Below are 20568 nucleotides of genomic sequence, written 5' to 3'. Positions count from 1 at the left end.
ACATCATGCACTGCATTTCTCAATTCTGCATCTATCTTAAGACAGGACACTTTGGATGAACTTTGCTTTCACTCCATAGAGTATCTTTTTTTCTATATGAAAATGTAATTTATTCATTTCTATTTCAAGCTAGCTATTTTTCCCAGGCCAAGAAAAGAATCATAATTTAATAATTCTTTTGAAAGGTTACATATCCAATATTTTTTAGAAGTTTCTTCCCCTCTCCCTCCACTCCTCCAATCCCCTCCAATATCAGGTACTAAGGCATACACCATGGTTGGGATCAGATTCCAGTGCTTCTACTTCCTACAATGTGGCATTATCAAGTTCCTTGATGCCTCTAAGCCTCAGTTTCCTCATCCAAAAATGGGACTAATGATAGTTCCTACTTCATAGAGTTTCTATAAGGATTTTTTTTTATTTTTTTTTAAATTTTTTTTAAAGATTTTATTTATTTATTTGACAGAGATAGAGACAGCCAGAGAGAGAGGGAACACAAGCAGGGGGAGTGGGAGAGGAAGAAGCAGGTTCATAGCGGAGGAGCCTGATGTGGGGCTCGATCCCATAACGCCGGGATCACGCCCTGAGCCGAAGGCAGATGCTTAACCGCTGTGCCACCCAGGCGCCCCAGGATTTTTTTTTAAAGCAGGCTCCACGTTCAGTGCAGGACCTGATGCGGGGCTCAAACTCACGACCTTGAGATCAAGACCTGAGCTGAATTCAGAAGTCGGATGCTTAACCGACTGAGCCACCCCAGCGCCCCTGTAAGGGTTAATATATGCAGAGTACTTAGTAGGCAGGCACATGGGAAGTAGTCAAAGAAGATCGGCCTCTTACGTCTTCCCCTAACGACTCAGAGCATTTGCTTCCTCTCCTGTACAACTTCTCCCTTCTCTCTCCGTCTCCCTTCGTGGTAACCAGAGTTCGGGGCTTCTTTGCTGCACTCCTGCATTACGGCAATGGTCTCCTCTCCAGTTTCTGTGCCACCTGTCTCATCCCACCTGCCTATCTATGCTGTGACCACCTACCAAATATATTTCTAAACTAGCATTCTCATTCACGTCTCCTCAAAAACACCTTTAAAGTCTCTCCATTCCTATGAGATAAAATCCAAATTCCCCAAATGTGACAATTCAATGTCTGGCACTCCAATCTCCCCTTCCAACCTTACCTTGAGCCCCAAATATGAATTGCTAATTGCCTCCATACCCCAACAAGAGTGACCCCCTTCTCTGCTACATACCTTTCCTTCCCAGGGACCATCTTAATTTCTCTTCCTCTATAAAGTCTTGTCTACCTTCTCCATCATCACTGACTCTTCCCTACAGCAAATGCACTCTGCTTACTATTGCCATAGTTCATTTGGCATTTAGTTATAAACTATCTCATGACAGCTCCATGATAATGGACTTTTGGGAAGCCAAGACTGTATTTTAGATTGTTCTAGATTTCCGCCACTTCCACATAGTAGATGCTCAATAAAGAGTTTGTTGAATGAATGAATAAATTAAAAGAAATTAAAATATAGAATACAAGAGGTCAGCACTTCACAATCTAAGAATCACACTCTATGATAAAGACCAAAGCCCTAACTTATTATTACTGTAATAAACTTTTCTGCACTATAAATGCATAAAATGCTATCACTCATAAAAATTACATTGAGAAATATGATTGACATTCTTTTGGGCTACTTCTAGTGGATGAATATTTGAAAGAATTTGGTCAAATCCAAAATAAATGCAAAAAAAGCTATATTTAACTATCATATTAAGCTCATTTCAGGGGCAAAATCCCCTGAGATCAATCTACCTTTTACTAACTTTCCAGGGAACAAAGTCCATTAAATGATATCTAACCTAAATACACCAACCCATCAAATATAATAAATTAGAGGTTCAAATGGATCTCCATTTTCTAAAAAAATACAAAATACCTCAAAGCTCCCCTTAGACCAATATTCATCGCAAAGGCAAGATGATTTGCTCTGTGCATGGAGAAACTTGATAATGTCTCAACATTGCCCAAATGTCTGAGACATATGCTACCCATCAGACCCCCCAAAAATGTATAAATGCATCTGTTTTTACTCAGAGTCCCCTTTTACATCTTTATGAAGTGAGCAAAACTGAAAAGTCACAAGGAATAAAAAGACCGTTGTAACATACACAGTACTAATCGCTTAATCCTCTTACTAGTGCCCAGGCTGTCAGGGCCAAGGACGGTAATACCGATGCTAATACATGTGGTCTGCGGGAGCTGTCACTGCCGCCCGTGTCCCCGAGGTCTATGTGTCAATACCGGAGGGATTAGAGAGAGACAAAGTATGTAACTGAGTAACGTTTGTGTCCAACATGGATCCAGTTTCCCTGTTTGTCTGTGAGTGCTGATGGGGCTGGGAGGACAGGGATGACGCCAGCTGAGCTCCCCGCAGGCAGATGTGGTGGAATTCCTATTCCAACACAGAGTAATAGGCCCAAGAGTCTAGAAAGAACAATGCAGCAGACCCGATCTCCAAAACAGCAGGGCCCACTTAGCTCATACTTCACCAGAGAAGTTTCCCTACAGGTGAAATCTAACAGGAGAAAGTGTTGGCTTTTGAAACATCTGGGTGCTTAGAAACCAAAACTCAAAGACCTGTTGCTGTTGGACCCAGAGCCACCCCACGGCCGGCCTCTCCCCCTCCCCACCTCTCGATCTGTATGCAGAGCAGTAGGAAGAACAACTGCTCGGGAGACTTAGTGAGACTCAGGGAAGCAAAAGAAGCAAATGGCCCTGGTATGGTTCCTGCACCTCCTGGAGACGGCTTGCAAGGTGAGGAGGCAGAACCCACCATTGCGTGGCCCTGGACTGACGGACGGGTGCCACCACTCTCTCTCTGCTTTGGCTGGGGACGCCCAGGTGAGGTGTGGCACCACGCCTGGCTCATCTGTATTTAAAGACCATCGTCTAAAACCCCAGTTCTGCCCCACCACACCTTCCTGAAAACCTCCATTCTAATCCAGCTGGCATTTGGAGACAGAACGGATTGGGTCAAGAAGCCAGTCTTCACTGGAGCAAAGGCTGATAATGCCTAGAAGAATATAACAGAAGGCAACGAAAGGAAAAACTCCTCTCACTTACCAGCTCTATGACTTCTGGGGCCTCACCTGGAAAGTGGAGATCATCATGTCCACTGCCCCAGTCTAGTGCCAAGACTGAAGGAGAGGATTTATGTAAACGGTACCTGCCATTGTTTCTAGAACTTTGTAGCCACTCAAAAATAGGTTGTTAACATCCTCTTCCTGAACACAGAGGATTCCCAGAACATGAAATGGTTAGGGACGGTGAGGCCAGAGTGGCTGGTCCTAGACTCTACTAGATCCATGGAGCATAAGAAAAAGGCTGTCAATCCCACAGAAAGAAATACTCCATCAATACCTTCACAGTTGCTTTGACAAATAGGGGCTTCATTTTCCACATCCTCCTGTAGGACATAATGTCACTTTAGCAGGAGGTAGGAGGCCCTAGCCACAGTCCTTTGTGCCTCAACAGAGATTGGAAGACACAAAGCTGAAAGTTGGGGGGTTCTCAGCCTATCATAGTAAGTGCCTAGTCAGATTTTCCAGAGACTTTTTTGTCTTACATTTTCTCTTACATAACAGAAAAATGTGCTGGGAGGCTTAGCGCATATCCAGCTTAGGGGAGGGACAAATAGATTAGGGGAAATTTCCTGCAGGAATTAACAAAATTGAGGCTTACATTTGCCCTACGTTTGCTTTCCATCACACTGTTCAATTTTTAATGTGACAGAGAATACCATGTGTTAAATCTCCTACTAAACACACTGTGCATGTTCCAAACTTTGAGGACCATTCCAGTCAGGGAGGTGGTAAAAGGAAGGACTTGGGGAGAGCTCTAGTCCCTCTGAGTACAGGGAATAACAAGCCAGACATTCAGACTTCACTGTCTCTGGTTCCCTAACTTGCCTGATGGTTTCTGAAGACTGTCCTCTTTATGCCCCCAATGAGGTTAAAGGACACAGTGTCATGTAAAAAGGGACTGTAAGAAGCCAACACCTAGAAATTCAGTAAGAGTCCCAGATGGCCTTCGATCCTGTATTAGGGTTCACATGAGAACCTGGGCTAGACACAGATTCTGAGCCAATTTTTGTGAGTTATTCTTGTTATCTTATACACTCCAACACTGAAGCATCTCCCTGACTTCATTTCTTACTACTCTCCCCTGGCTTTACACAATCCAGAGCCCCACTGGCCCCCCTGACAGTCTTTGAAAATGCATGCATGCTCCAACCCCAGGGCCTTTGTACTTACTGGTTCCTCTACTCAGAACACTCTTCTCCAGATATCTGAAGGGCTTGTTCTTCACATCATTCAGGTTTCTGCTCATATGTCAACTTCTCAAGAGATCTTTCTCAATCACTGCATCTTAGATAACACCATCACACCTCGCCTCCCCCATCACTCTCACTCCTTAGCGTTTTACCCTACTTTGTTTTACGTCCCAGCAGTTACTACCCCTGATATGTTATATACTCATTTGTATTTTGTTTCCCGGCTGTCTCTGTCATTGATATGTAAGTTCCATGAGAGTAGAGGGTTTCCTTATTTTGTTTACTGCTGTATCCTCGGTTACTACATTCGTGCTTGGCACTTACTAGGTGCTCAATAAATACCTGCTGAATAAAGAAAAGAATAGAGTTCCTCATATCAGAGGATGCTAGAGCTGTGAGGAGACTTGTAAACTACTGGCTTCATCCTTTGTTTCATAGATGAGGCGGCAGAGCCCTCCTCAGGGAAATAGGGTACCTCCAGCTAGTAAATCTAACAACATGGGAGGTGCGAGAGGTGATCAGCATAAAAAAGCAAACATATCTAGTGTGGAGAAAAAGTAGTTCTGGCCGAAAAGAAGAAGAGAAAAAGAGAAAGAAAAAGAAGAAAGAAGGAAGGGAAGGAGGAAGGGTATCTACACATTTCACTAGCTGAACAAGAGACTCTGGAATCCAAACATGTTTAGATAAGGCTGAACTAAGATTTTGTATCTAAACTGTACCTGCAAACTGTATCTCTTGCAAGTAGACTGTCCACATTTAGGAATGGCCCCTGAGAGGTCCAGCTCTCCACTGCAGTGCAGTGGGAATATTCTAACGGCCGAGGTTTATCTAAAGAACAATTATTTGGGTTCCACTGTCCCACCTGCAATAGAACTCCTCATTCTAGACCGAGAGGGAGAAGGGGGAGGAAAGAGATACTGAACTAGGCACTACGCCAGGGGCTTTCGAGGATCTCAGTTCATTTTCATAACATCCCTGCGACCACTTTACAGATGAGAAAACTAAGTCTCAGAGGGTTAAATGAATGGCTCAAAACCCCTTAGCTGATCAGTGGCGAAGACAGGACGCTAACTCGGGTCAGTCCAACTCTAGATCTCACAGTTTTTTTCACTCTACTTGGCTGTTCTCTCTAATTTGTAAAGAAGTTCACAGAAGAAAACTCCTCCGTGCGTGTTTTCACGAGCTTTTTTATACCCACCCCGAGGCAAGGCTGACTCACAGTCCTCTTCAGGCTCCTCGGTTTTCACAGAAGGATCTGATTCCACCACCCAATCATCAGTCTGCAAAAGCATTCAGATTTGGCGACACAAAACACATGTAACCAGCAGTATCCCCAAAGCCACTTCTAAATAAACATTGAATCCAAGTAAAAACAGCATACTTGCAGTGTCACTGCAGCTTTGAAACTCCTGGCCGAGCAGTGTCCAATTGTTTGGGTTTGCCTGAGACTGAGGCACGTGTGGGGATGTGGGATTTTCAGTCCCCAAACTGAAAAAGTTCTGAGCAACTGGAAAAAGTTGGTCACTCTACCCAACACCCACCTGCGAACCAGACTGTCCCTCTTTTTTATTTTTTTTTAAAGATTTTATTTATTTATTTATTTGACAGAGAGAGACAGCCAGCGAGAGAGGGAACACAAGCAGGGGGAGTGGGAGAGGAAGAAGCAGGCTCATAGCAGAGGAGCCCGATGTGGGGCTCGATCCCATAACACCGGGATCACGCCCTGAGCCAAAGGCAGACACTTAAGGACTGAGCCACCCAGGCGCCCCCAGACTGTCCCTCTTAAGCCTCCACCCCATGAAGAAATTCTAAGGTCACTACTTTCCTTATATAACATCACACTGTCTTTTGCCCAGCTTTTGATTGAAGCTCCATTGATAAAAATGTTATTTATAGAAGATGGATTAAAACACAGGCATTTTATTCATTCCTAAATTTTAGCTTTTAATCCTGGATTCATTGGAGCTCTAGAAATATGTGCCAATGGACCACATTTTTTTAGTGCTTTCACATAATTCTTCTCAGTGGACTGTGCTTTGGTATTTTGCCTTTCTGTAATATTGAAGAGACCATAGGAATACTATTGAATTTAGCAGGGAGAAGGCGAGTGATGAGGACAATGGTCACTACGTGATCCAGTGTCATCTTTAATCTCCTAGAGAATTTATTTCAGTTTCTAGTGCCATGGAAATCTCTGTCGGCCTGGAGAAACTGTATTTTCTATGTTTTTTCTTTATGAAAATTAATATTATATACCCGATCTTTTTTCCCTTTTTATTTTGATCAGTAGGCAACTAATTGCCAAACTTGTTCAATATTAAAAATTGTATAGGACTCTTGTGTCTATATATTCACATTTTAACTTACTACTTTTTGCAGATCTTAATTGTTTATGTAATATAACAAGGTGATAGGTGAGAATAAAATCATTGGTATGCTTCATTATAATTTTCAGTTTCTCCTTACAAGTGAAGTGGGTATTATTTGGGGGATTTAAAGTTCATGCTGGAATCTGTCAGACAAAGGAGAACTCCTGGTTCAGCATTGGAGAGCAAATTTAAGACAAGAGACAGCTGAACAAACATAAAAATGATCGGTTCACAATTTCCTAATTTATTTCAGCATTTGTCAACACCTTCTATCTGTTACCTAGGAAAGGCGGAGAATACCCAGCTGAAAGTTTCACGGCTCCCACCCCTAATTCACTCTATTCACATGATCTCAGGTAAAGTGGGAACAGCCTCAGTTCCTGTTGATCAATAGGTGACAAACACTCAGCCTGAGGACATCTGGTTTTATATTTTCAAGTTACCGCAGGGGCAGCCCAGTACAGGGCAGGTGATGGGTTTGGAACGGACTCTCGGGACCTTGGGTATGTCATCTAAACAGTTTGAGTCTCCGTTTTCTCTTTAGTAAAGGAGGAATAATAATATCCACCTTCGAGAGTTATTAGGAACACTAATTAAAATCATGCCCAGGAAAGCATCTCCCCCACCTCCACCCTCACCCCCCTGCACCGTGCTTGGCATACGGTGAGACCTAAAAAAAAAGGTCTTAGTTGTTACTACAGAAAAGTTAATCCTCAGACTGACAGGGTTCACACTGTCCCTGGCAGTGACTGGAGATTTTATCATAAACCTCTGGCAGCGTTGCTTAATATAACTTTGGCCACTTTTGCTCATTTGTTAAAGGATACTACACAGGCCCAAAGCAGAGGCCCCACATTAAAGCGGTTATTATAGTAGGTCACTGGGGTTCTTTTTCCCTGGGCAACAATGAAACTGCATTAACAGGCATTCACCAGGGCAAACCATAGGCAAGGAACACTAGAACTTCGCAAAAATAATAAACTCTTAAAGAGCTACACTGCTACACAGGCCAGCCGTTGGTGATTCTTGTTTTTTGCACACGCTAAGGGGGCTAGAGCCAACATATTGAAGCAGAAGTGTGCTCTGCCACACTATGTGTGTTCATCCTTGGGATACCTGAGATCCAGCCTGTGAGAAGTTGCAGATACCTCTCAGATTTTGTTAGCTCAGGACATATTGCCTTGTTCTGTCCCTCTCACCTCCTGCTCCCTTCCTTCCTGTCTCCACTCAGCATCCCACCCCGACTGAATTCGATATTCTGTGAGCTTTCCCACCTACCACCCTCTCCAAATTTAGGTGCTGAAAGAGGTAGAATAAACAGAACTGATTACAAATTTAGCCCCATTCTTTAGATCACAGATTCCAACCACCAGAAACAGAGAGACCAACAAAGAAGAGCAACAAGGTCAAGGTGATTCCTGAATCACCAGCTGGAAGCATCAGATGCTTCTGAAATGCTCCATGCCAGAGAGTCAAAGAGGAAAGGGACGGTGCCAGGAAACAGAATGGCAGAGCACATGCAGATAAGTTCTATTCCAGGGCCTGATTTGAACACGAGGGATATTCAAGCACAAATTCTCAGAGCTGACTCTGAGAGGTTGTCTGGGCCAGCCCTGATCTGTTATATAAATCAATCTCAGAAAATTTTTACAAACAGAGAAATGAAACCGACCTGAAGCAGCCCACATCCCCTTTGCAGTAACTATAATGCACAAACTGGCCATCCTTTGTCACACTAAGCCTATGCAATTTCTCTTTCATATTGAAACTGTTCATGTATTTAATGAGCACTTGTTGTGGAGTCAGGCATTGGGCAAAGGGGGTGGAACGGGGAATTCCAAAACAAGAGACACATTCTTTGCCCTGGTGAAGCTTATAGTCTAGATGGGGAGACAGACATTAATCAAACATGACTGAAGGGTGTGGGATAAATATTCTGAAGGGAAGAGAAAGGATAGTTCCATAGCCTGGTACCACTTACGCTGCCCGTAAAGGGGAAGGGGAGAGGGTGGCTGGAAATGATGAGTAAAGAGGTAACTCTTGAGTGGGGGAGAGGGTCCAAGGACAGGCCAGAAAGAACAGCCTGCGGCATGAGGGATTTGTGGAAGGTGGGATCATGACGCACTCAAGGAACCGAAAGATAGCCCACATGATTCCAGCGTAGGGCAAGTGCAGGAGCCGGAGGCCATGCAAAGGATCTTGTCATTTTGTCTTTATTCTCAAAGACAAACAATTAAAGGTGTGTGTGTGTGTGTGTGTGTTTGTGTGTGTGTGTGTGTGTGTGTGTGTGTGTGTGTGTGTGTGTGTTGGACTCAATATATGCACGTACTCAGATTTCTGCCTCAACCCCTTCCTAGACCCTTGGTTGCTTACTTTCAGGGAGCCTTGGAGGACACAGCCATTGGAGCTGCCACCTCACTCTGAGCACCAGCCACTGTCTAGCCCCGCGCCCCCCCCCAACCCCGCATGCACGTCAGTCCCCAGCATAGGCTCCTGGGTTGGCCCAGCCATGTCAGTTGGCCCCTATGGAGGCTCTGCCTTCTCCTACCACTTCTTGGATCAGAGGAAACTCCATGTCTTAGGACTGTTGTCTGACTTCTGCAGAAAATGCATCCATAGGAGATGGGAAGGAATCAACAAGTAAATTTTTTCACCTTGCTTGTCCTCCCTCCTATGGATTGTCAGAATCCCAGCGGTTCCATGTGGCCTGTCTGGAGATGCCCGGCTGACTGAGACACTACCTGTGTTTCTTTGTGAAGCTGTAGCTAGCCTCATAATCACACCATCACCTCATGTTTTCTTCCCTTTTTCCATAGCTTACTTTTCTTCTATCTGGCTCTTTGTCCCAGACCTCCAACAAAGCTTTACTTCAGGCTCTGTATTCCAGAGAAATTGTATGCAGATGACAGGACTATGTAGACGTGTGTGTGTGTGAGTGTGTGTGTGTGTGTGTGTCTCTGTGTGTGTAGATGTGTGTTCATTGGGTGTATCTGGTGAGGAGGGAAGGAGATGGAACCATGACAAAGTCATACAGAGTCAAAACATTCATGTTTTGCAAAGGTTACATGGAGTTGTGTGTGGTGAATGGAAGAGGGTGCTGAAGGTAAAGGCAGCGCTCCAGGTGAAAGGTGAGGTTAAGTTGACCTCCTTGTTCCCTGTTAGTTTTGTTGACGTCCCAAGATAGCATTCACCGCCCCCCCCCCAATAAAGCCTTCTCCTCTTCAGGGGAGATACTTGAGCTCCTTCACTTTATAACTGCTAGGAGTTTTCTCAGCCTCTTGTTCACTTTCATCTGCATAGTTTAGCTTGTGAATATTCCTCTTAAAATATGTTTTCTGGAACTAGATGTAATAGTCCAGGTATCCTCTCACCAGAGTAGAAAGAGTTGTCAATTTCCTTCTTCCAGATGGTGTATTCCACCAACATGGCAGAGTGCCGAACCACCACTGCCTTCCTGGTTGTGCTTTAAGTCGTGGAGCCAACACCACCAGTTCTATAGTCAAAGAACACCTTGCTCATTCTCCGCCTGTATCCTAGTTACTGCTGTTTTTGTTGTTGTTGTTTTAACTGACATGCTGGGCCATGTATTCATTCCAATCAAATTCCATCCTATTGATTTTGGTCCATTGCCCCAGCCTGTTGCAAGTTTGAAAGGAGATATCATGTAGTGGTGAAGAGCAGGGGCCCAGAAAGCAGACAGTCCTGGCTTTAATCCTGGCTCCTTCTCTTATTAGATGTGTGATTTGGGGGTATTGTTTTAAGTTCTCTAAACCTAAATGTACACATTGAGGAGATGGGTGGAAAAAGGGTACTGCCATATAAGTCAATTTCTGTTGAATAATAACAAACATTCTCAAAATTTCAATGGCTTACAGCAATACATTTATTTTTACACTCCTAGGTCCACAGATTGGCTGGGATTCTGGCAACTACAGTTACTCAGGCTTCCAGTTGCATTCAGATCCGCTTTACCTAAAGTCCAAACTGGTACCTACACTAAAGGGCTAGACATTCTGGAGCTTGCTCTTCATATGCAGATCACAGTAGTGAAAGAAACCCCAAAGTCACATAAACTGCTCTTCTGATGTCTGCTAATATCCCATTGGCCACAGCAAGTCTCTTAGCCAAAGCTAACATTGACAGGGTGGGAGCTTATACTCTGCCGACACTAATACTGCAAAGTCACGTGGTAAGGGGAAGGACGTATAATTTCATAAGCAGAAGAGAAGAAGAATTGGGAATAATGATCTTACTTCCCATCACTGCCTTCGTTGGGCTATTTTAAGGAATACCTAGGTCAGGTCTGGGAAGTGCTTAGCACGGTGCCCAGCATAGAGTAAACATGAGGTAATTGTTAGCCCATTATCACTGTTTGTTCCAAAACTGTCACCCAGCATTCTCACTGTGTTTCCCAGATTTGGGTCATCCATAGACACACCTGTCCTCTTTAACAAAGCAAATCCTTTGTCACTGATATAATTCATTACAGTCTGGTGCAGAAAATGTACAGCTCTCTAACTCTGTCAGGAGCTTGGGGAAACGAGCAGTAGTAAAGAAAAACAGCCAACCCCAAATAGGCAGAGACTAAATGAGGCAGCAATGCCTCACTTAGGCTTCTGTGACATTGAAGACCCCTTCTTGTAGAAGTAGGATGTGTGTCAGGGAGAAAGGGCAGAACTTTGAAAACCTTAAGAATTTTTTTGGGAGAATTTTGCCACTAACAGGTTAAAAAAAAAAAAAAACAAAGCTTCCTATATATCACCTAGATGACTTTTTCCCAGCTGGAAGAGAGGAGAAAACCGACAAAGTGGCAGAGAAGAAAAAGTGACTTATCGTCCAGACTACAGTGAGCCTTCTCTCACCAGCTTGTTTTTGAGGTATCATCTGAATGTAAGCACTCCCGGATGGCTGAACGGAAATGTTTATGACAAGAGAGCAGTTTCTCAATACAACCTTCACTCTTGTATTTATATAGAAAAAGTAATACGTAAACATATGAAAAAGGGCTCACTCTCAATAGTCTTCAGGGAAATGTAAATTAAAACCACAAGAAGATACTGCTACACACCCAGAAGACTGGCTAAAATGAAAAAGACAATAACAAGTGAAGGTAGCATGTAAAGCATCTGGAATTTTCAAACACATCCCAGCGGGAGTGCAAATTTACACAACCACTCTAGAAAACTGTTTTGCAATAACTCTTAAATCTGAACATACACACACCCTAGGATCCAGCAATTTTACTCCTAAGTATACACCTCTCAAAAATGCTTACATATGTGCACCACCAACGAACATGTGTGAGAATTTTCAAAACAGCACTATTCATAACAACTCCAAATTGGCAACAACACGAATGTCCATCAAGAGTAGACTGGACGAAAAAAGTGATACATGATGAAATATACTACGTATCAATGGAAATGAACAAGGTACTCTACATGCCACAACAGGGGTATTTCATAAATACAATGTGGAATAAAGAAAGCCAGATGTGAAAGACAACCCAGTGTATGATTCTATTTACGTAGTTTTTAAACAGGTTAAAAATAACCCCTCCTGTTAGAAGGGATAATAATTACCTATGAAGGTGAGAGAGTGGTAGAGTTTGGCAGGAGATGCAAGGACCTTCTATTTCTTGACCTGGGTGGTAGCTATATTGGTAATGTGGGCTGGATTGTATCCCCTAAGAGATATGTCCACCCAGAACCTCAGAACATGACCTTACCTGGAATAAGGGTCTTTGCAGATGTAATTAAGGTAAGGATCTTGAGAGAAATCACCTGGATTAGGACAGGCCCTAAATCCAATGATGGATGTCCTTCCAAGAGACAGAAAAGGAAAAAATACACAGAGACAAGGAGTGGCGAAGGCCATGGGAAGACTTCTGTGAAGGCAGAGGCAGGGATTGGAGGGAAGCAGTCACAAGCCAAGGAATGTTTGCAGCCACCAGAAACCAAAGAGGCAAGGAAGCATTCATTCTCCATTGAGAATGTGGATTTCAGACTTCTGGCCTGCAGACGTGTGACAGAACGCTTTCGAGTGGTTTTACGACACCATGTTTGTGGTAATTTGTTATAACAACTCTAGGAAACTAGTACCGATTTGGTACTGAGGAGTGGGGTGGTGTTGCCCAAATGCCTGAAAATGTGGAAGTGGCTTTGGAATCGGGTAATAGGCAGAAGTTAGAGGAGTTTTCAGACACATGATAGAAAAAGCCGAGGCTGCCTTGAAGAGATGGTGGAAATACAGGCTTTAAAGGGGATTCTGGTGAAGTCAGGCACCAGTGAAGGGAAAGGAAGAGAAATCTAACCTCTTAAGACTACACACGTCATCATAAAAAGAGTCTTAAAAGAAAGGTAAACATTAAAGGTACTTCTGGTGAGGAACATGTTTTTAGAACCTGGGGAAAAAGCATTATATACTCTTGGCTGAAATGAGTTCTACCATTGGGGGGAGGGCAGGACTTGGAAGCTGTGAACTTGGATATTTATTTAGCTGAGGAAATCTACAAGCAAAGTGTAGAAGATGCAGCCTAGTCTTTCCTTGCTGCTTATAGCAACATTCAAGAGGAAAGGGATAAATTGAGGAAGGAACTGCTAAGCGAAAAGGAAGCAGCACTTGATGATATGAGAGGTTCTTGGCATATCCAGTTGCAAAGGATGCTAAGTTTAGGAACTAATACAACAGGCATGCTCACTTTGTGATAATACATCAAGCTGGTGTTTACAAGTTATACACTTTTATGTACATTTTGTTATATTTGTTTAAAGAGCAATACAAGTTCATGGTGGAAAAATTAGGAAATAGATAAGCAAAAGTAAGAAAAATTTTAAAATTAAAAATACAATTAAAAAATTTTTCAATATATCTAATATCTAGAGACAATTCCTGTTGACATTTTGTTTTATATGCATAAAGATTTTCTTCTACATATTTTTAAAATTTCTACATATATTTTTGCCAAAATGGGAGATACCTTATCACACATTCGGGTTTATTGGCTACTTTTTTCTCTTAACAATGTATTTATTGGCAGATAATCTTCCCAATAAATATACTCCTATAAGATCACTCTCCTAACTCTCAAGCATTAAGAAGATGGTAAGTGCTTGACAGATTTACACAAATTTCATAGTAGCAAATTTTATTCTTTTTATTTTGTTCGAATGTCTTTTTTTTAATTTATTAAGGAATATAGATACTTATAAAATTTAAAAAAGCCTATTTCTTAGGGTAAGTTATTTAAATTTGCATTTCTTTGATTACAAGCAATATGAAATGTATTTAAATTTGCATTTCTTTGATTACAAGCAATATGAAATACATTTTCATATTCGTATTACCATGTTTCTTCACTGTGAGATGCCTATTTATAGTCTTTGTCCCTTTATTTCTAATATAGTGTTTATTTTTTCCTTATGAACTTGTGATGATTCTTTACATATTGAAGATAGTAATTTCCTGTTTATCTCAACTTATATGTTATAAATATTTTTCTCAGTTTTGCTACTTACTTTTCATTTTGTTTAAGATTACTTTTTTTAAGATTTATTTTTGAGAGAGAGTAGGCACAAGCCAGTGGGGGGGGGGGGGACAAAGAGAAAGGGAGAGAGAGAATCTCAAGCAATCTCCCCACTAGCACCCTGAGATCACCACCTAAACCAAAACTAAAAGTCAGAGGCTAAACCAACTGAGCCATCCAGGCACCCCTATGGCAACTTTTTTATGCATAATTTGATATTTATGTAGTTACGTATATACACTTCTTTATAGTTTCTGCCTTGGGGTTATACTTGGAAATATCTACCATATACCCAGATTATATGAATAGTGAACTAAGGTTTCCTCTGGGTTTTTGTGGGGTTTAAGATTGACTGATTGATTTTAGAGCGGGGGCGGGGGGCTGAGGGAGAGGAGAGAGAGTATCCCAAGCAGACTCAGCCCTGAGTGTGGAGCCTGACACAGGGCTCCATCTCACAATCCATGATATCATGACCTGAGTGGAAACCAAGAGTCCCACGCTTAACCGACTGAGCCACCCAGGCACCGCTCCTCCGGTGTTTTTATGGTATATTCTATCTTTTTTGATCTTCCTGGGATTTGTTTTAGTATATGGTGAGTGGTCAAGGATTAACTTACTTTTTTTAAGTAAAAATTATTCTAGCATCATTTATTCGATAATTCATTCACATTATTTTAAAATGCTGGATTTTTTTCCAGATACTAAAAATAGACATATCCTTGCATTTAGGGTCTATTTCATTATCCAACTATTCTGTTACAGGTTCTGCATGTTTATTTGGATGCAACTTTCTGTTACAATTTACTGCCTCCCACTGTAAGGTTCCCCTCCAGTTTCTTCCTTTTAAATATATTTTTGCTATTCATGGACATCTATTCTTTCGGATAAACTTTAGAAGTTACAAAAACAAACCTATTTGCATTTCAATTGTCCCCTTATCTGTGGGGAATACTTCCAAGACGCCCAGTGGGTGCCTGAAACGGTGGATAGTACTGAACCCTACGTATACTGCTTTCTTCCTATACATAAGACCTATGATAAGTTAAATTTATGAATTTGGCACAGTATGAGATGAACAGCAATAACTAATAATAAAATAGAACAATTATAACAATATAGTGTAATAAAAGTTAAGTGAATGTGCAGTCTCGCTCTCAAAATATCGTACTGTACTCACCCTTCCTGCGATGCCGGGAGATGATAAAACGCCTATGCGATGAGACGAAGGCAGGTGATGACGTAGGCATCGTGAGGTAAGTTAAGGCAGCTATTGACCGTCTGATGATTCGTCAGAAGGAGGATCATCTGCTTCCGGGACCGCAGTTGACGGTGGAAAGTTGAAACTGCGGAAAGGGAAACACGGATAAGTGGATACTACCGTAGATTAATTTTGTGAAGAACTGCCATCCTCTTAATAAATACAGAGTATTCAGAAACAGAAATGCTGAGCATCTGGGGAGACAGTAAGAAACACATCTGTGTGATTGGAGAGAAGTATTCCTGTAGAATTCTGTAGAAGCAGAGAGACGGATAACACTGGATCCTTAGGTTGTGGCCAGACGGTATGTAGATTTCTTTGGGAAGCAGTACAAAGCACTTTCAAGGAAGATTAGTCTCACGAACACACATACACTAATGAAACTGGAGAGACACAGAATACAAGAGACTGGGGGCTCCTTGAATGGTTTTGAAGCAAAAGGAATAGAAGGACCACAGAAGTCAGAACTGATGCCTCTGCAGGTGTGAGGGAAGAGAGACGAGGCTCTTGCGATATTGCTGAGATGTCAGCCTTATCTGACCAGGAGAAGCTGCTGCCAGCCACAGAAACCAGGAAGTCAGGAAGTAGCTCCTAAAACGCAAAGGCGATACCCAGCTCAGGTTTAAACAGGCTGAGATCAAGAGATGGTGTGACTCGTAAGTGGAAACATTCTGAAGGCAATTAAAGATCTGGAGTTTCCTGAGGGTGAGGATTGCAGAAAACAGAGAACCTGGTGCACAGGGAACCTCTGATAAATGTATGATGTTGAACTGAATAAGTGGTAGGTTTAACAAGATGTGAGAGCTGAAAATCATGTTGCAGAAGAGGAAGGATTCAAGGAGTATCCCTACACCTTCTTGAATACTCTATTTATGGGAAAGAAAGAAAACGGGAGTCAGGAAAGTGAGCAGTTAAAAACAAACCAGCAGACAAGCAAACCAGTGGGCAGGATGGTTGTGATTATGAGCAAACATTGCTGAACATCATCTAATGATGATTCAGGGTGAACACGAGTGCACAAAGGTGGGTTTTCAATCACCTTATTTGATCCTTGCAACAATTCTGAGGGTGGGAAATACTAGAATGCTCCCACCAGCAAGGAGTGACTCTAACGCATCTAAAATTTGCACAGCTCGTTTGAGTTACATCGCTTGTATTTAAGGACGGGACTTCAATTCTATACAGTCAGCAAGAAAGAAAAATATCTGAACAGTGTTGTCATGGGTAGAGGAAGACTAGTCATTGGAATGTGTGGAGTGCTCACTGGAATCCATAGAGAACCGATCACCTCATGCTTTATCATTGTTGTAAGAGGCTGTATACACAGTTACGTACACAGAACGTGGTGAGCAATTTAAGGGATTTTCAAGGATAATCTTGACTCTACATGATTTTTGCCTTTGGCAGTGACTTCCAGGTTCTAATTCTTTCATGACATATGACTTCACTCTAACTTGGTCCTTTCATGTAGTTTTTATCATGTCATTTTATTATATTCAATTTGCCATGACCCCAATTATGTGAGCTAAGCCCAGAAAGATGTCTAGGTAGAAATCTCACACAGATCAAGAGATGGAAAGGATGCAGCTGGGACTCACGCTCAGATCTGTAGCCCACAGACCTTTCCATCACTCCTACAGGGAGAATAATATAGTGGCTAAAATAATGGACTCGAGAGTCAAAGTCTCTGTGTTCAAATCTCAGCCCTACCACTTTTCATCTGTGTGATCTTGGGCAAGATACTTAATCTCTCTGAGCTTCAGTGGTCTTATCTGTAAAATGAAGCTATCTCACAAAATTGTATTTAGGTAATTGTTAAATGAGTTTCATATATATGAAAAGCTTAGAACACTGTTTGGCTTATTATAGGTCCTCCTTAAATACTAGCTATTAATTTTAATTAGCACTCCACATAATTTTCCATTTGGCGAAGTAGTTAGATAATTTACTCAAATACATACAGCTAGTAAGTGGCTGAACTTAGGCTCATAGACTTCTTGACTAATTCAAAATTTTGTCTACTATTTCATACTTGCTCAAACATGTGTATACTCAAAGTAATGAGGCATGCCCAATTTGGGTCACAATATATATTTGGCAAAAGGCAAGGATGGCTTAATTTAATTAATTTCATTTAATTTCATTTTGTGCAGGCTTTCTGTGAGGTATGTTTGGTATATTTGTACACACACATACACAAATACATTATTGTATACGACTGACATGTTACTGATCATGCCACTAAAGATTGTTCTAGAGCCCCTAGGAAGAGTGAAGAGCCACCATAGCCAGTCAATCAATGACACAGGCCCTCTTGTACAAACTTCCAAATCTGAAGAATGAAACCAATAAGGAGTACCATTTATTGGGAGCCTATGGTATGCCATGGTATGCTAAGCTCTTTATAAATATTTTCTCTAAAATAAGTCTCATCATTCCTATTTTATGAAGGGGAAAAATGGGGCTTAGGGAGGTTATATGACTTCTTGAAGGTCAACCTACTAGCAAGAGATGAAATAAGTAGCCAAGTCTGGGTCGAATACCAAAGCCCTTATTCTCCCCTACTCAACCATGTTGCTTCAACCAAAGCTAACAGAAATTAAAGAAGAAATTAAGTAATTGAGATTTAGAGACGATGAACTACCATGAAAGTTCACTGTTGTGAACTTTAAAAGGGGGAAAGTTAGCCAGTTGAATATTGGTTAAGGGAATGCTTTTACAATGAATACATGTTTCCCTTTATTTTTCATGTTGTCCCAAAACAAGAGAACAAAGGGTCAGTCCAAGTTCATGGCAGGTAAATTTAGGGGGAAAAAAAAAAAAGAAGAAGAAAATATTTTTTGCCCCTCAGCATGGAGCCCTTCTATGGAATTCCATATTTGTAGAGTCGAATTTCAGAGCTATAGATTTTAAAGGCATTTGGTTTGATTTAATGCCCCACAATAATGCTGGCTGTTGACTGGGCAAAGATTAGAGTAACCAAACCACACGCCTCAGGGCTTCAGCTGGTTTCTGTAGAAGCCAAAGAGGCAGTTTTCTTCTTCCTCTCACTTTTAGCATCTGCCACACAACCCAAGAATCCAGAGGTCCTCCCACTGTCTTGTGGACCTTCAGGTTCCCGGCAGGGCCAGTATGTCACTGACAACCCATCTTCCCAAGGCCAAAAGACTCAGTCTCCACAGAAGTAGCTAATCCAGTCATTGAAGGGTTACCCAGTCTGAACCCCCAGCCACAAAGTGAAAACAGAGCAGGGTCTTTGTTTATTGATTTGCCTAGGACCCTCTGACTGGCAAAGGAAGAAAAAAATAACCCGGCACAAAATAAATGTTCGATTTCTTTTATGTAAACAAGATCAGGACCAACTTGGCTGTACAAAGCCATTCTTTGCATGTAAAGCAAAAAATAGCTCCCCTGAGGAGGAAGGAACCCAAGCCCTACTCAGCCTTCTCTCTCCACCCTTCCCCCCAGCCCTTTTCAGTTACCACTGCTTTTCTGCCAATGAATGTCTTATTCAGGGTCCCTGTGCGGGAGTCACTGCAGGCAATGAGCTCACCCCTCCCCACCACCCTATTCAAAATGTTTTCTGATCAAGATAAAGGTTATGGAGTCTATGCTGAAAGTCAGTATTATTGCAAATTATCTCCATAAAAAGGAAAAACGTTTATCCAAAAATCTCAGTCTCCTATTTCTTTCTGTGGGGCTCCGACCAGTCCCAAACTGCTTTTATGTGGGTTTAGAAGTGGACCAAAGGGAGAACTTAAAAAAAAAAAAAAATCCAAGGTTTTTTTTTGTCGAATACCCAGATGGTAGATGGCAATTTGGATGCTAATCCCTTAAACAAGGATCTCAAAAACTCAGTTCACCTTTTGGGACCAAGGAAGTTAATCCTAAATCCTTGTTCAATTTTTATTCATGCCAAACTCTAGTGACTTAAGCAAAACATCTGCCAACTTGGATCACATGACTCGGCTTCACTAGCCAGTATATCTATGGATAGGAACATTTTAAGGAAAACAAAAATCTAGCTGAACCCTCACCCAAAACTCAACGCCAACACAAACGAAGACACTCATATTTCAGAAGACCTGATTTCCTGTGGAAAAGGGGTTGCTTTCATTTTTATATAGGTCCCATTTTCTTAGTGCATTCAAAAGGAAGACTGGACAAATCTCTCTTGAAAATCTTGTTCCCTTACAGCCCAGTGACACCAAGCCAACTGGGCATCAGACATTTAGGGGAGAGGGTATTTGTAATGCTTCTAAAGCTTTAACTGTTAGGGAAACATTTGGGCTCATAAGGTTCCCACATTATTGAGGTACTCAGTAAACGCAAAGAAGATGGGGAAAAAAGGATTCTAACATTTCTCCCACTGAGAACCCAAATTCTGGGAGGAGGCCCTGAGAGCATTAAAATGCCCACTGAGTAAGGTTGCCGATGCAAGAATGTTTTTCCTGGATGTACTCAACATGAAAAATCCTCCACAAAAACACATGGAGTGCTCATTAGAACAAAACTGGGACCATGATGGTGTCAATGCCATCTTACCTTCCTGATCATTTGGTAAGGAATGCTCCAGTAACTGAGTGGCCTGGTTATTATCCAGGATGGGAGGAACATAGAGGCATACCCTCTCCTACCTAATCCTGCCCTTTCCCTACCATCCTGGTGCTCAGGGGAAAGCTCTTGGGTGTGGAAAGAGGCGGATGTAGGAACAAATGAGCAAGTCTTAAAGACTCATATGCAAATTCCTAGTACCTCACCCAACAGCTCCCTGAGGCCTTGAGTGAACGATGGCAACTCAACTTTTCTGTCTAGCAATAAAAACAACCTAAGAAAACGACCAAGAGCTATTGACAGAAATGTGTGTTCACATAGGGATGTATTTATAGCCTAACTTCTTCCACAAAGTATTTGAGGTGCAATGACTTCATCCTCAAAGTCTCAGATGAGGCTCTTCATCATGGTTATTATCTTGACTCAGAGGATTCAAAAAACATAGGACAAAATTAAGGAAGAAATTACCACCATGTCAACAGGCCCCACCTGGCTGCAAGTCTTTGGGTAGAAAATGCTCTGGCGGCCC

At 42.0% G+C, this 20568-nt stretch overlaps 1 long non-coding RNA gene across 1 annotated transcript in view; it reads right to left on the bottom strand.

The window, feature by feature from the left end:
- The window catches only part of LOC123001531 (uncharacterized), a 159256-nt gene that overhangs the window by 29110 nt on the left and 109578 nt on the right, over nucleotides 1–20568 (bottom strand). Inside the window, exon 5 of the long non-coding RNA XR_006410514.3 lies at nucleotides 15405–15570. This is a non-coding gene — a long non-coding RNA (uncharacterized LOC123001531). The remainder of the gene's footprint in view (nucleotides 1–15404; nucleotides 15571–20568) is intronic.

The sequence above is a fragment of the Ursus arctos genome, unplaced genomic scaffold (assembly GCF_023065955.2).
Source record: "Ursus arctos isolate Adak ecotype North America unplaced genomic scaffold, UrsArc2.0 scaffold_3, whole genome shotgun sequence".
NCBI classification, from domain to species: domain Eukaryota; kingdom Metazoa; phylum Chordata; class Mammalia; order Carnivora; family Ursidae; genus Ursus; species Ursus arctos.
Note: the sequence above shows the minus strand (reverse complement) of the source record. Positions and strands in the feature narration are given on the sequence as shown.